Raw genomic sequence first — 15445 nt, 5'->3', positions numbered from 1 at the left:
AACTCTGGGTGATGAAGTCACACATCAGAAAGCAATCTCTCAGAAAGCTTCTCCCTAGTTATTATGTGAGGATATTTCCTTTTTCACCATGGGCCCCTAAGGGCTCCCAATATCACTTTGCAGTTTCCACGAAAAGAGTGTAGCAAAATTGCTTCCTGAGCCTAAGTTATAAGTCTGTGAGATGAACTCACAGATCAGAAAGAAGTTTCTCAGAAAGTTTCTTTCACGTTTTGAACTGATGAAATTTCCTTTATCATCGTAGACCTCAATGGGATCCAAAAAAGCCCTTCTCAGGTTCCTCAAAGACAGTGTTAATGGACTGCTCACGAAACATAAGTGTAACTCTGTGAGATGAATTCACACATCAGAAAGGAGTTTCTACGAAAGCCTCTTTCTACTTCTCTTCTGAGGATGTTCCTTTGTAACAGTAAGCTTCATTCTGCTGTGAAGTACCTAATGGTAGATTTCCACAAAACTGTGTGAACAAACTGATCACTGAAGAGAACGTGTAACTCTGTGAGTTGCATTCACACATGGCAATGCAGTTTCTCAGAGAGCTTCTCTCTAGTATTATGTGAGGATATTTCCTTTTTCACCAAAGCCCTCAATGAGCTCCAAAATATCACTTTGCTTAATCCACGAGAACGCTGTTAGCAAACTGTTCCAAGAAGGGAAGGGTGGAACTCTGGGTGATGAAGTCACACATCAGAAAGCAATCTCTCAGAAAGCTTCTCTCTAGTTATTATGTGAGGATATTTCCTTTTTCACCATGGGCCCCTAGGGGCTCCCAAATATCACTTTGCAGTTTCCACGAAAAGAGTGTTAGCAAATTGCTTCCTGAGGCCTAAGTTATAAGTCTGTGAGATGAACTCACGGATCAGAAAGAAGTTTCTCAGAAAGCTTTTTCCACGTTTTGAACTGATGAAATTTCCTTTATCAACGTAGGCCTCAATGCGATCCAAAGAAGCCCTTCTCAGGTTCCTCAAAGACAGTGTTAATGGACTGCTCCACGAAACATAAGTGTAACTCTGTGAGATGAATTCACACATCACCTAGAAGTTTCTAAGAAAGCTTCTTTCTACATTTCTTCTGAGGATGTTTGCTTTGTCACAGTAAGCTTCATTGCGCTATGAAGTATCTAATGGCAGATTTCCAGAAAACTGTGTGAACAAACTGATCACTGAAGAGAAACGTGTAACTCTGTGAGTTGCATTCACACATGGCAATGCAGTTTCTCAGAGAGGCTCTCTCCAATTATTATGAGAGGATATTTCCTTTTTCACCATAATCCTCAATGAGCTCCCACATATCACTTTGCTTAATCTACGAAAACACTGTTAGCAAACTGTTCCAAGAAGGGAAGGCTGGAACTCTGGGTGATGAAGTCACACATCAGAAAGCAATCTCTCAGAAAGCTTCTCTCTAGTTATTTGGTGAGTATACTAACTTTCTCACCATATCCCTCAATGAGCTCCCAAATATCACTTTTCTGAATCCATGAGAACACTATTAGCAAAGTGTTCCCAGAAGGGAAGGGTGGAAGTCTGGGTGATGAAGTCACACATCAGAAAGCAATCTCTCAGAAAGCTTCTATCTAGTTATTATGTGAGGATATTTCCTTTTTCACCACGGGCCCCTATGGGCTCCCAAATATCACTTTGCAGTTTCCACGAAAAGAGTGTTAGCAAATTGCTTCCTGAGGCCTAACTTATATGTCTGTGAGATGAACTCACAGATCAGAAAGAAGTTTCTCAGAAAGCTTCTTTCACGTTTTGAACTGATGAAATTTCCTTTATCAGCGTAGGCCTCAATGCGATCCAAAGAAGCCCTTCTCAGGTTTCTCAAAGACAGTGTTAATGGACTGCTCCACGAAACATAAGTGTAACTCTGTGAGATGAATTCACACATCACCAAGAAGTTTCTGAGAAAGCTTCTTTCTACATTTCTTCTGAGGATGTTTGCTTTGTCACAGTAAGCTTCATTGCGCTATGAAGTATCTAATGGCAGATTTCCAGAACACTTTGTGAACAAACTGATCACTGAAGAGAAACGTGTAACTCTGTGAGTTGCATTCACACATGGCAATGCAGTTTCTCAGAGAGCTTCTCTCTTGTTATTATGTGAGGATATTTCCTTTTTCACCATTGCCCTCAAAGAGCTCCCAAATATCACTTTGCTTATTGCACGAGAACACTGTTAGCAAACTGTTCCAAGAAGGGAAGGGTGCAACTCTGGGTGATGAAGTCACACATCAGAAAGCAATCTCTCAGAAAGCTTCTCCCTAGTTATTATGTGAGGATATTTCCTTTTTCACCATGGGCCCCTAAGGGCTCCCAAATATCACTTTGCAGTTTCCACGAAAAGAGTGTTAGCAAATTGCTTTCTGAGGCCTAAGTTCTAAGTCTGTGAGATGAACTCACAGATCAGAAAGAAGTTTCTCAGAAAGCTTCTTTCACATTTTGAACTGATGAAATTTCCTTTATCTGCGTAGGCCTCAATGCGATCCAAAGAAGCCCTTCTCAGGGTCCTCAAAGACAGTGTTAATGGACTGCTCCACGAAACATAAGTGTAACTCTGTGAGATGATTTCACACATTACCAAGAAGTTTCTAAGAAAGCTTCTTTCTACTTTTCTTCTGAGGATGTTTGCTTTGTCACAGTAAGCTTCATTGCGCTATGAAGTATCTAATGGCAGATTTCCAGAAAACTGTGTGAACAAACTGATCACTGAAGAGAAACGTGTAACTCTGTGAGTTGCATTCACACATGGCAATGCAGTTTCTCAGAGAGCTTCTCTCTTGTTATTATGTGAGGATATTTCCTTTTTCACCATTGCCCTCAAAGAGCTCCCAAATATCACTTTGCTTATTGCACGAGAACACTGTTAGCAAACTGTTCCAAGAAGGGAAGGGTGCAACTCTGGGTGATGAAGTCACACATCAGAAAGCAATCTCTCAGAAAGCTTCTCCCTAGTTATTATGTGAGGATATTTCCTTTTTCACCATGGGCCCCTAAGGGCTCCCAAATATCACTTTGCAGTTTCCACGAAAAGAGTGTTAGCAAATTGCTTTCTGAGGCCTAAGTTCTAAGTCTGTGAGATGAACTCACAGATCAGAAAGAAGTTTCTCAGAAAGCTTCTTTCACGTTTGGAACTGATGAAATTTCCTTTATCAGCGTAGGCCTCAAAGCGATCCAAAGAAGCCCTTCTCAGGTTCCTCAAAGACATTGTTAATGGACTGCTCCACGAAACATAAGTGTAACTCTGTGAGATGAATTCACACATTACCAAGAAGTTTCTAGGAAAGCTTCTTTCTACTTTTCTTCTGAGGATGTTTGCTTTGTCACAGTAAGCTTCATAGCACTATGAAGTATCTAAAGGCAGATTGCCAGAAAACTGTGTGAACAAAGTGATCACGGAAGAGAAACGTGGAACTCTGTGAGTTGCATTGACACATGGCAATGCAGTTTCTCAGAGAGCTTCTCTCTAGTTATTATGTGAGGATATTTCCTTTTTCACCGTAACCCTGAATGAGCTCCCAGATATCACTTTCCTTAATCCACGAGAACACTGTTAGCAAACTGTTCCAAGAAGGGAAGGGTGCAAATCTGGGTGATGAAGTCACACATCAGAAAGCAAACTCTCAAAAAGCTTCTCTCTAGTTACTATGTGAGGATATTTCCTTTTTCACCATGGGCCCCTATGGACTACCAAATATCACTTTTCAGTTTCCACGAAAAGTATGTTAGCAAATTGCTTCCTGAGGCCTAAGTTATAAGTCTGTGAGATGAACTCACGGATCAGAAAGAAGTTTCTCAGAAAGCTTCTTTCACGTTTTGAACTGATGAAATTTCCTTTATCAACGTAGGCCTCAATGCGATCCAAAGAAGCCCTTCTCAGGTTCCTCAAAGACAGTGTTAATGGACTGCTCCACGAAACATAAGTGTAACTCTGTGAGATGAATTCACACATCACTTAGAAGTTTCTAAGAAAGCTTCTTTCTACATTTCTTCTGAGGATGTTTGCTTTGTCACAGTAAGCTTCATTGCGCTATGAAGTATCTAATGGCAGATTTCCAGAAAACTGTGTGAACAAACTGATCACTGAAGAGGAACGTGTAACTCTGTGAGTTGCATTCACACATGGCAATGCAGTTTCTCAGAGAGGCTCTCTCCAATTATTATGAGAGGATATTTCCTTTTTCACCATAATCCTCAATGAGCTCCCACATATCACTTTGCTTAATCCACGAGAACACTGTTAGGAAACTGTTCCAAGAATGGAAGGCTGGAACTCTGGGTGATGAAGTCACACATCAGAAAGCAATCTCTCAGAAAGCTTCTCTATAGTTATAATGTGAGGAAATTTCCTTTTTCACCACGGGCCCCTAAGGGCTCCCAAATATCACTTTGCAGTTTCCACGAAAAGAGTGTTAGCAAATTGCTTCCTGAGGCCTAAGTTATAAGTCTGGGAGATGAACTCACAGATCAGAAAGAAGTTTCTCAGAAAGTTTCTTTCACGTTTTGAACTGATGAAATTTCCTTTATCATCGTAGACCTCAATGGGATCCAAAAAAGCCCTTCTCAGGTTCCTCAAAGACAGTGTTAATGGACTGCTCCACGAAACATAAGTGTAACTCTGTGAGATGAATTCACACATCAGAAAGGAGTTTCTACGAAAGCTTCTTTCTACTTCTCTTCTGAGGATGTTTCCTTTGTAACAGTAAGCTTCATTCTGCTCTGAAGTACCTAACGGTAGATTTCCACAAAACTGTGTGAACAAACTGATCACTGAAGAGGAACGTGTAACTCTGTGAGTTGCATTCACACATGGCAATGCAGTTTCTCAGAGAGCTTCTCTCTTGTTATTATGTGAGGATATTTCCTTTTTCACCAAAGCCCTCAATGAGCTCCAAAATATCACTTTGCTTAATCCACGAGAACGCTGTTAGCAAACTGTTCCAAGAAGGGAAGGGTGGAACTCTGGGTGATGAAGTCACACATCAGAAAGCAATCTCTCAGAAAGCTTCTCTCTAGTTATTATGTGAGGATATTTCCTTTTTCACCATGGGCCCCTAGGGGCTCCCAAATATCACTTTGCAGTTTCCACGAAAAGAGTGTTAGCAAATTGCTTCCTGAGGCCTAACTTATAAGTCTGTGAGATGAACTCACGGATCAGAAAGAAGTTTCTCAGAAAGCTTCTTTCACGTTTTGAACTGATGAAATTTCCTTTATCAGTGTAGGCCTCAATGCGATCCAAAGAAGCCCTTCTCAGGTTCCTCAAAGACAGTGTTAATGGACTGCTCCACGAAACATAAGTGTAACTCTGTGAGATGAATTCACACATCACCTAGAAGTTTCTAAGAAAGCTTCTTTCTACATTTCTTCTGAGGATGTTTGCTTTGTCACAGTAAGCTTCATTGCGCTATGAAGTATCTAATGGCAGATTTCCAGAAAACTGTGTGAACAAACTGATCACTGAAGAGAAACGTGTAACTCTGTGAGTGGCATTCACACATGGCAATGCAGTTTCTCAGAGAGGCTCTCTCCAATTATTATGAGAGGATATTTCCTTTTTCACCATAATCCTCAATGAGCTCCCAAATATCACTTTGCTTATTGCACGAGAACACTGTTAGCAAACTGTTCCAAGAAGGGAAGGGTTCAACTCTGGGTGATGAAGTCACACATCAGAAAGCAATCTCTCAGAAAGCTTCTCCCTAGTTATTATGTGAGGATATTTCCTTTTTCACCATGGGCCCCTAAGGGCTCCCAAATATCACTTTGCAGTTTCCACGAAAAGAGTGTTAGCAAATTGCTTCCTGAGGCCTAAGTTCTAAGTCTGTGAGATGAACTCACAGATCAGAAAGAAGTTTCTCAGAAAGCTTCTTTCACGTTTGGAACTGATGAAATTTGCTTTATCAGCGTAGGCCTCAAAGCGATCCAAAGAAGCCCTTCTCAGGTTCCTCAAAGACAGTGTTAATGGACTGCTCCACGAAACATAAGTGTAACTCTGTGAGATGAATTCACACATTACCAAGAAGTTTCTAAGAAAGCTTCTTTCTACTTTTCTTCTGAGGATGTTTGCTCTGTCACAGTAAGCTTCATTGCGCTACGAAGTATCTAAAGGCAGATTGCCAGAAAACTGTGTGAACAAAGTGATCACGGAAGAGAAACGTGGAACTCTGTGAGTTGCATTGACACATGGCAATGCAGTTTCTCACAGAGCTTCTCTCTAGTTATTATGTGAGGATATTTCCTTTTTCACCGTAGCCCTGAATGAGCTCCCAGATATCACTTTCCTTAATCCACTAGAACACTGTTAGCAAACTGTTCCAAGAAGGGAAGGGTGCAAATCTGGGTGATGAAGTCACACATCAGAAAGCAAACTCTCAAAAAGCTTCTCTCTAGTTACTATGTGAGGATATTTCCTTTTTCACCAGGGGCCCCTATGGACTACCAAATATCACTTTTCAGTTTCCACGAAAAGAGTGTTAGCAAATTGCTTCCTCAGGCCTCAGTTATAAGTCTGTGAAATGAACTCACAGATCAGAAAGAAGTTTCTCAGAAAGCTTCTTTCACGTTTCGGACTGATGAAATATCCTTTATCAGCGTAGGCCTCAATGCGATCCAAGGAAGCCCTTCTCAGGTTCCTCAAAGACAGTGTTAATGGACTGCTCCACGAAACATAAGTGTAACTCTGTGAGATGATTTCACACATCACCAAGAAGTTTCTAAGAAAGCTTCTTTCTACTTTTCTTCTGAGGATGTTTGCTTTGTCACAGTAAGCTTCATTGCGCTATGAAGTATCTAATGGCAGATTTCCAGAACACTTTGTGAACAAACTGATCACTGAAGAGAAACGTGTAACTCTGTGAGTTGCATTCACACATGGCAATGCAGTTTCTCAGAGAGCTTCTCTCTAGTTATTATGTGAGGATATTTCCTTTTTCACCATAGCCCTCAAAGAGCTCCCAAATATCACTTTGCTTAATCCACGAGAACACTGTTAGCAAACGGTTGCAAGAAGGGATGGGTGCAACTCTGGGTGATGAAGTCACACATCAGAAAGCAATCTCTCAGAAAGCTTCTCTCTAGTTGTTACGTGAGGATATTTCCTTTTTCACCATGGGCCCCTATGGGGTCCGAAATATTACTTTGCAGTTTCCACGAAAAGAGTGTTAGCAATTTGCTTCCTGAGGCCTAAGTTAAAACTCTGTGAGATGAACTCACAGATCAGAAAGAAGTTTCTCAGAAAGCTTCTTTCACATTTTGAACTGATGTAATTTCCTTTATCTGCGTAGGCCTCAATGCGATCCAAAGAAGCCCTTCTCAGGGTCCTCAAAGACAGTGTTAATGGACTGCTCCACGAAACATAAGTGTAACTCTGTGAGATGAATTCACACATTATCAATAATATTCTAAGAAAGCTTCTTTCTACTTTTCTTCTGAGGATGTTTGCTTTGTCACAGTAAGCTTCATTGCGCAATGAAGTATCTAATGGCAGATTTCCAGAAAACTGTGTGAACACACTGATCACTGAAGAGAAACGTGTAACTCTGTGAGTTGCATTCACACATGGCAATGCAGTTTCTCAGAGAGCCTCTCTCTAGTTATTATGTGAGGATAATTCCTTTTTCAGCATAGCCCACAATGAGCTCCCAAATATCACTTTGCTTAATCCACGAGATCACTGTTAGCAAACTGTTCCAAGAAGGGAACGGTGCAACTCTGGATGATGAAGTCACACATCAGAAAGCAATCTCTCAGAAAGCTTCTCTCTAGTTGTTATGTGAGCATATTTCGTTTTTCACCATGGGCCCCTAAGGGCTCCCAAATATCACTTTGCAGTTTCCACGAAAAGAGTGTTAGCAAATTGCTTCCTGAGGCCTAAGTTATAAGTCTGTGAGATGAACTCACAGATCAGAAAAAAGTTTCTCAGAAAGAGTCTTTCACGTTTTGAACTGATGAAATTTCCTTTATCAGCCTAGGCCTCAATGCGATCCAAAGAAGCCCCTCTCAGGTTCCTCAAAGACAGTGTTAATGGACTGCTCCACGAAACATAAGTGTAACTCTGTGAGATGAATTCACGCATTACCAAGAAGTTTCTAAGAAAGTTTCTTTTTACTTTTCTTCTGAGGATGTTTGGTTTGTCACAGTAAGCTTCACTGCGCTATGAACTATGTAATGGCAGATTTTCAGAAAACTGTGTGAACAAACTGATCACTGAAGAGAAACGTGTTACTCTGTGAGTTGCATTTACACATGGCAATGCAGTTACTCAGAGAGCTTCTCTCTAGTTATTATGTGAGGATATTTCCTTTTTCACCATAGCCCTCAATGGGCTCCAAATATCACTTTGCTTAATCCACGAGAACACTGTTAGCAATCTGTTCCAGGAAGGGAAGGCTGGAACTCTTGGTGATGAAGTCACACATCAGAAAGCAATCTCTCAGAAAGCTTCTCTCTAGTTATTATGTGAGGATATTTCCTTTTTCACCATGGACCCCTATGGGCCCCCAAATATCACTTTGCAATTTCCACGAAAGAGTGTTAGCAAATTGCTTCCTGAGGCCTAAGTTATAAATCTGTGAGATGAACACACAGATCAGAAAGAAGTTTCTCAGAAAGCTTCATTCACGTTTGAACTGATGAAATTTCCTTTATCAGCGTAGGCCTCAATGCGATCCAAAGAAGCCCTTCTCAGGTTCCTCAAAAACAGTGTTAATGGACTGCTCCGCGAAACATAAGTGTAACTCTGTGAGATGAATTCACACATCACAAAGAAGTTTCTAACAAAGCTTCTTTCTACTTTTCTTCTGAGGATGTTTGCTTTGTCCCAGGAAGCTTCATTGCGCTATGAAGTATCTAATGGCAGATTACCAGAATACTGTGTGAACAAACTGATCACTGAAGAGAAACCTGTAACTGTGTGAGTTGCATTCACACATGGCAATGCAGTTTCTCAAAGAGCTTCTCTGTAGTTATTATATGAGGATATTTCCTTATTCACCATAGCCCTCAAAGGGCTCCCAAATATCACTTTGCTTAATCCACGAGAACACTGTTAGAAAACTATTTCAAGAAGGGCAGGGTGGAACTCTGGGTGATGAAGTCACACATCAGAATGAAATCTCTCAGAAAGCTTCTCTCTAGTTATTACGTGAGGATATTTCCTTTTTCACCATGGGCCCCTATGGGCTCCCAAATATCACTTTGCAGTTTCCACGAAAAGAGTGTTAGCAAATTGCTTCCTGAGGCCTAAGTTATAAGTCGGTGAGATGAACTCACAGATCAGAAAGAAGTTTCTCAGAAAGCTTCTTTCACGTTTTGAACTGATGAAATTTCCTTTATCAGCGTAGGCCTCAATGCGATCCAAAGAAGCCCTTGTTAGGTTCCTCAAAGATAGTGTTAATGGACTGCTCCCGGAAACATAAGTGTAACTCTGTAAGATGAATTCACACATCACCAACAAGTTTTTAAGAAAGCTTCTTTCTACTTTACTTCTGAGGATGTTTGCTGTGTCACAGTAAGCTTCATTGTGCTATGAAGTATCTAATGGCAGATTTCCAGAACACTGTGTGAACAAACTGATCACTGAAGAATAACGTGTAACTCTGTGAGTTGCATTCACACATGGCAATGCAGTTTATCAGAGAGCTTCTCTCTGGTTATTATATGAGGATATTTCCTTTTTCACCATAGCCCTCAATGAGCTCCCAAATATCACTTTGCTTAATCCACGAGAGCACTGTTAGCAAACTGTTCCAAGACGGGAAGGGTGGAACTCTGGGTGACGAAGTCACACATCAGAACGCCATCTCTCAGAAAGCTTCTCTCTAGTTATTATGTGAGGATATTTCCTTTTTCACCATGGGCCCCTAGGGGCTCTAAAATATCACTTTGCAGTTTCCACGCAAAGAGGGTTAGCAAATTTCTTCCTGAGGCCTAAGTTATATGTCTGTGAGATGAACTGACAGATCAGAAAGAAGTTTCTCAGAAAGCTTCTTTCACGTTTTGAACTGATGAAATTTCCTTTATCAGCGTAGGCCTCAATGCGATCCAAAGAAGCCCTTGTCAGGTTCCTCAAAGACAGTGTTAATGGACTGCTCCACGAAATATAAACGTAACTCTGTGAGATGAATTCACACATCACCAAGAAGTTTCTAAGAAAGCTTCTTTCTACTTTTCTTCTGAGGATGTTTGCTGTGTATGTCACAGTAAGCGTTCATTGCGCTATGAAGTACCTAATGGCAGATTTCCAGAAAACTATGTGAACAAACTGATCACTGAAGAGAAACGTGTAACTCTGTGAGTTGCATTCACACATGGAAATGCAGTTTCTCAGAGAGGTTCTCTCTAGTTATTATGTGAGGATAATTCCTTTTTCACCAAAGCCCTCAAAGAGCTCCCAACTATCACTTGGCTTAATCCACGACAACACTGTTATCAAACTGTTCCAATAAGGGAAAGGTGGAACTGTGGGTGATGAAGTCACACATCAGAAAGCAATCTCTCAGAAAGCTTCTCTCTAATTATTATGTGAGGATATTTCCTTTTTCACCATGGGCCTCTATGGGCTCCCAAATATCACTTTGCAGTTTCCACGAAAAGAGTGTTAGCCAATTGCTTCCTGAGGCCTAAGTTATACGTCTGTGAGATGAACTCACAGATCAGAAAGAAGTTTCTCAGAAAGCTTCTTTCACGTTTTGAACTGATGAAATTTCCTTTATCAGCGTAGGCCTCGATGTGATCCAGAGAAGCCCTTCTCAGGTTCCTCAAAGACAGTGTTAATGGACTGCTCCACGAAACATAAGTGTAACTCTGTAAGATGAATTCACACAGTACCAAGAAGTTTCTAAGAAAGTTTCTTTCTGCTTTTCTTCTGAGGATGTTTGCTTTGTCACAGTAAGCTTCATTGCGCTATGAAGTATCTAATGGCAGATTTCCAGAAAACAGTGTGAACAAACTGATCACTGAAGAAAAACGTGTAACTCTGTGAGTTGCATTCACACATGGCAATGCAGTTTCTCAGAGAGCTTCTCTCTAGTTATTATGTGAGGATATTTCCTTTTTGACCATAGCCCTCAATGAGCTCCCAAATATCACTTTGCTTAATCCACGAGAACACTGTTAGCAAACGGTTGCAAGAAGGGAAGGGTGGACCTCGGGGTGATGAAGTCACACATCAGAAAGCTATCTCTCAGAAAGCTTCTCTCTAGTTATTATGTGAGGATATTTCCTTTTACACCATAGCCCTCAATGAGCTCCCAAATATCACTCGGCTTAACCCACGAGAACACTGTAAGCAAACTGTTCCAAGAAGGGAAGGGTGCAACCCTGGGTTATGAAGTCCCACATCAGAAAGCAATCTCTCAGAAAGCTTCTCTCTAATTATTATGTGAGGATATTTCCTTTTTCACCATGGGCCCCTATGGGCTCCCAAATATCACTTTACAGTTTCCACGAAAAGAGTGTTAGCAAATTGCTTCCTGAGGCCTAAGTTATACGTCTGTGAGATGAACTCACAGATCAGAAAGAAGTTTCTCAGAAAGCTTCTTTCACGTTTTGAACTGATGAAATTTCCTTTATCAGCGTAGGCCTCGATGCGATCCAAAGAAGCCCTTCTCAGGTTCCTCAAAGACAGTGTTAATGGACTGCTCCACGAAACATAAGTGTAACTCTGTTAGATGAATTCACACATTACCAAGAAGTTTCTAAGAAAGTTTCTTTCTACTTTTCTTCTGAGGATGTTTGCTTTGTCACAGTAAGCTTCATTGCGCTATGAAGTATCTAATGGCAGATTTCCAGAAAACAGTGTGAACAAACTGATCACTGAAGAAAAACGTGTAACTCTGTGAGTTGCATTCACACATGGCAATGCAGTTTCTCAGAGAGCTTCTCTCTAGTTATTATGTGAGGATATTTCCTTTTTGACCATAGCCCTCAATGAGCTCCCACATATCACTTTGCTTAATCCTCGAGAACACTGTTAGCAAACTGTTCCAAGAAGGGAAGGGTGGACCTCGGGGTGATGAAGTCACACATCAGAAAGCTATCTCTCAGAAAGCTTCTCTCTAGTTATTATGTGAGGATATTTCCTTTTACACCATAGCCCTCAATGAGCTCCCAAATATCACTCGGCTTAATCCACGAGAACACTGTAAGCAAACTGTTCCAAGAAGGGAAGGGTGCAACCCTGGGTTATGAAGTCCCACATCAGAAAGCAATCTCTCAGAAAGCTTCTCTCTAATTATTATGTGAGGATATTTCCTTTTTCACCATGGGCCCCTATGGGCTCCCAAATATCACTTTACAGTTTCCACGAAAAGAGTGTTAGCAAATTGCTTCCTGAGGCCTAAGTTATACGTCTGTGAGATGAACTCACAGATCAGAAAGAAGTTTCTCAGAAAGCTTCTTTCACGTTTTGAACTGATGAAATTTCCTTTATCAGCGTAGGCCTCAATGCGATCCAAAGGAGATCTTCTCAGGTTCCTCAAAGACAGTGTTAATGGACTGTTCCACGAAACATAAGTGTAACTCTCTGAGATGAATTCACACATCACCAAGAAGTTTCTAGGAAAGCTTCTTTCTACTTTTCTTCTGAGGATGTTTAATTTGTCACAGGAAGCTTCATTGCGCTATGAAGTATCTAATGGCAGATTTCCAGAAAACTGTGTGAACAAACTGATCACTGAAGAGAAACATGTAACTCTGTGAGTTGCATTCACACATGGCAATGCAGTTACTCAGAGAGGTTCTCTCTAGTTATTATGTGAGGATAATTCCTTTTTCACCAAAGCCCTCAAAGAGCTCCCAACTATCACTTGGCTTAATCCACGACAACACTGTTATCAAACTGTTCCAATAAGGGAAAGGTGGAACTGTGGGTGATGAAGTCACACATCAGAAAGCAATCTCTCAGAAAGCTTCTCTCTAATTATTATGTGAGGATATTTCCTTTTTCACCATGGGCCTCTATGGGCTCCCAAATATCACTTTGCAGTTTCCATGAAAAGAGTGTTAGCCAATTGCTTCCTGAGGCTTAAGTTATACGTCTGTGAGATGAACTCACAGATCAGAAAGAAGTTTCTCAGAAAGCTTCTTTCACGTTTTGAACTGATGAAATTTCCTTTATCAGCGTAGGCCTCGATGCGATCCAAAGGAGATCTTCTCAGGTTCCTCAAAGACAGTGTTAATGGACTGTTCCACGAAACATAAGTGTAACTCTCTGAGATGAATTCACACATCACCAAGAAATTTCTAAGAAAGCTTCTTTCTACTTTTCTTCTGAGGATGTTTGCTTTGTCACAGTAAGCTTCATTGCGCTATGAAATATCTAATGGCAGATTTCCAGAAAACTGTGTGAACAAACTGATCACTGAAGAGAAACGTGTAACTCTGTGAGTTGCATTCACACATGGCAATGCAGTTTCTCAGAGAGCCTCTCTCAAGTTATTATGTGAGGATATTTCCTTTTTCACCATAGCCCTCAATGAGCTCCCAAATATCACTTTCCTTAAACCACGAGAACACTGCTAGCCAACTGTTCCAAGAAGGGAAAGGTGCAACTCTGGGCGATGAAGTCACAAATAAGAAAGCAATCTCTCAGAAAGCTTCTCTCTAATTATTATGTGAGGATATTTCCTTTTTCATCATGGGCCCCTGTGGGCTCCCAAATATCACTTTGCAGTTTCCACGAAAAGAGTGTTAGCAAATTGCTTCCTGAGGCCTAAGTTATACGTCTGTGAGATGAACTCGCAGATCAGAAAGAAGTTTCTCAGAAAGCTTCTTTCACGTTTTGGACTTGATGAAATTTCCTTTATCAGCGTAGGCCTCAATGCGATCCAAAAAAGCCCTTCTCAGGTTCCTCAAAGACAGTGGTAATGGACTGCTCCACGAAACATAAGTGTAACTCTGTGAGATGAATTCACACATCACCAAGAAGTTTCTAAGAAAGCTTCTTTCTGCTTTTCTTCTGGGGATGTTTGCTTTGTCACAGTAAGCTTCATTGCGCTATGAAGTATCTCATAGCAGATTTAGAGAAAACTGTGTGAACAAACTGATCACTGAAGAGAAACGTGTAACTCTGTGAGTTGCATTCACACATGGCAATGCAGTTTCTCAGAGAGCCTCTCTCAAGTTATTATGTGAGGATATTTCCTTTTTCACCATAGCCCTCAATGAGCTCCCAAATATCACTTTCCTTAAACCACGAGAACACTGCTAGCCAACTGTTCCAAGAAGGGAAAGGTGCAACTCTGGGCGATGAAGTCACAAATAAGAAAGCAATCTCTCAGAAAGCTTCTCTCTAATTATTATGTGAGGATATTTCCTTTTTCACCATGGGCCCCTCTGGGCTCCCACATATCACTTTGCAGTTTCCATGAAAAGAGTGTTAGCAAATTGCTTCCTGAGGCCTAAGTTATAAGTCTGCGAGATGAACTCACAGATGAGAAAGAAGTTTCTCAGAAAGCTTCTTTCACGTTTTGAACTGATGAAATTTCCTTTATCAGCGTAGGCCTCAATGCGATCCAAAGGAGATCTTCTCAGGTTCCTCAAAGACAGTGTTAATGGACTGTTCCACGAAACATAAGTGTAACTCTCTGAGATGAATTCACACATCACCAAGAAATTTCTAAGAAAGCTTCTTTCTACTTTTCTTCTGAGGATGTTTGCTTTGTCACAGTAAGCTTCATTGCGCTATGAAGTATCTAATGGCAGATTTCCAGAAAACTTTGTGAACAAACTAATCACTGAAGCGAAACGTGTAACTCTGTGAGTTGCATTCACACATGGCAATGCAGTTTCTCAGAGAGCTTCTCTCTAGTTATTATGTGAGGATATTTCCTTTCTCACAATAGCCCTCAATGAGCTCCCAAATATCACTTTGCTTAATCCACGAGAACAATGTTTTCAAACTGTTCCAAGAAGGGAAAGGTGGAACTGTGGTTGATGAAGTCACACATCAGAAAGCAATCTCTCAGAAAGCTTCTCTCTAGTTATTATGTGAGGATATTTCCTTTTACAAAATGGGCCCCTATGGGCTCCCAAATATCACTTTGCAGTTTCCACGAAAAGAGTGTTAGCAAATTCCTTCCTGAGGCCTAAGTTATACGTCTGGGAGATGAACTCACAGATCAGAAAGAAGTTTCTCAGAAAGCTTCTTTTACGTTTTGAACTGATGAAATTTCCTTTATCAGCGTAGGCCTCGATGCGATCCAAAGATGCCCTTCTCAGGTTCCTCAAAGACAGTGTTAATGGACTGCTCCACGAAACATAAGTGTAACTCTCTGAGATTAATTCACACATCACCAAGAAGTTTCTAGAAAAGCTTCTTTCTACTTGTCTTCTGAGGATGTTGCTATATCACAGTAAGCTCTCATGCGACTATGAAGTATCTAAAGCAGTATACAAAAAACTGCCTGTGAACAACTGATCACTGAATA

The sequence above is a fragment of the Rhinopithecus roxellana genome, chromosome 6 (genome assembly GCF_007565055.1).
Source record: "Rhinopithecus roxellana isolate Shanxi Qingling chromosome 6, ASM756505v1, whole genome shotgun sequence".
Classification (NCBI taxonomy): domain Eukaryota; kingdom Metazoa; phylum Chordata; class Mammalia; order Primates; family Cercopithecidae; genus Rhinopithecus; species Rhinopithecus roxellana.
This window is presented reverse-complemented; position numbering follows the sequence as displayed.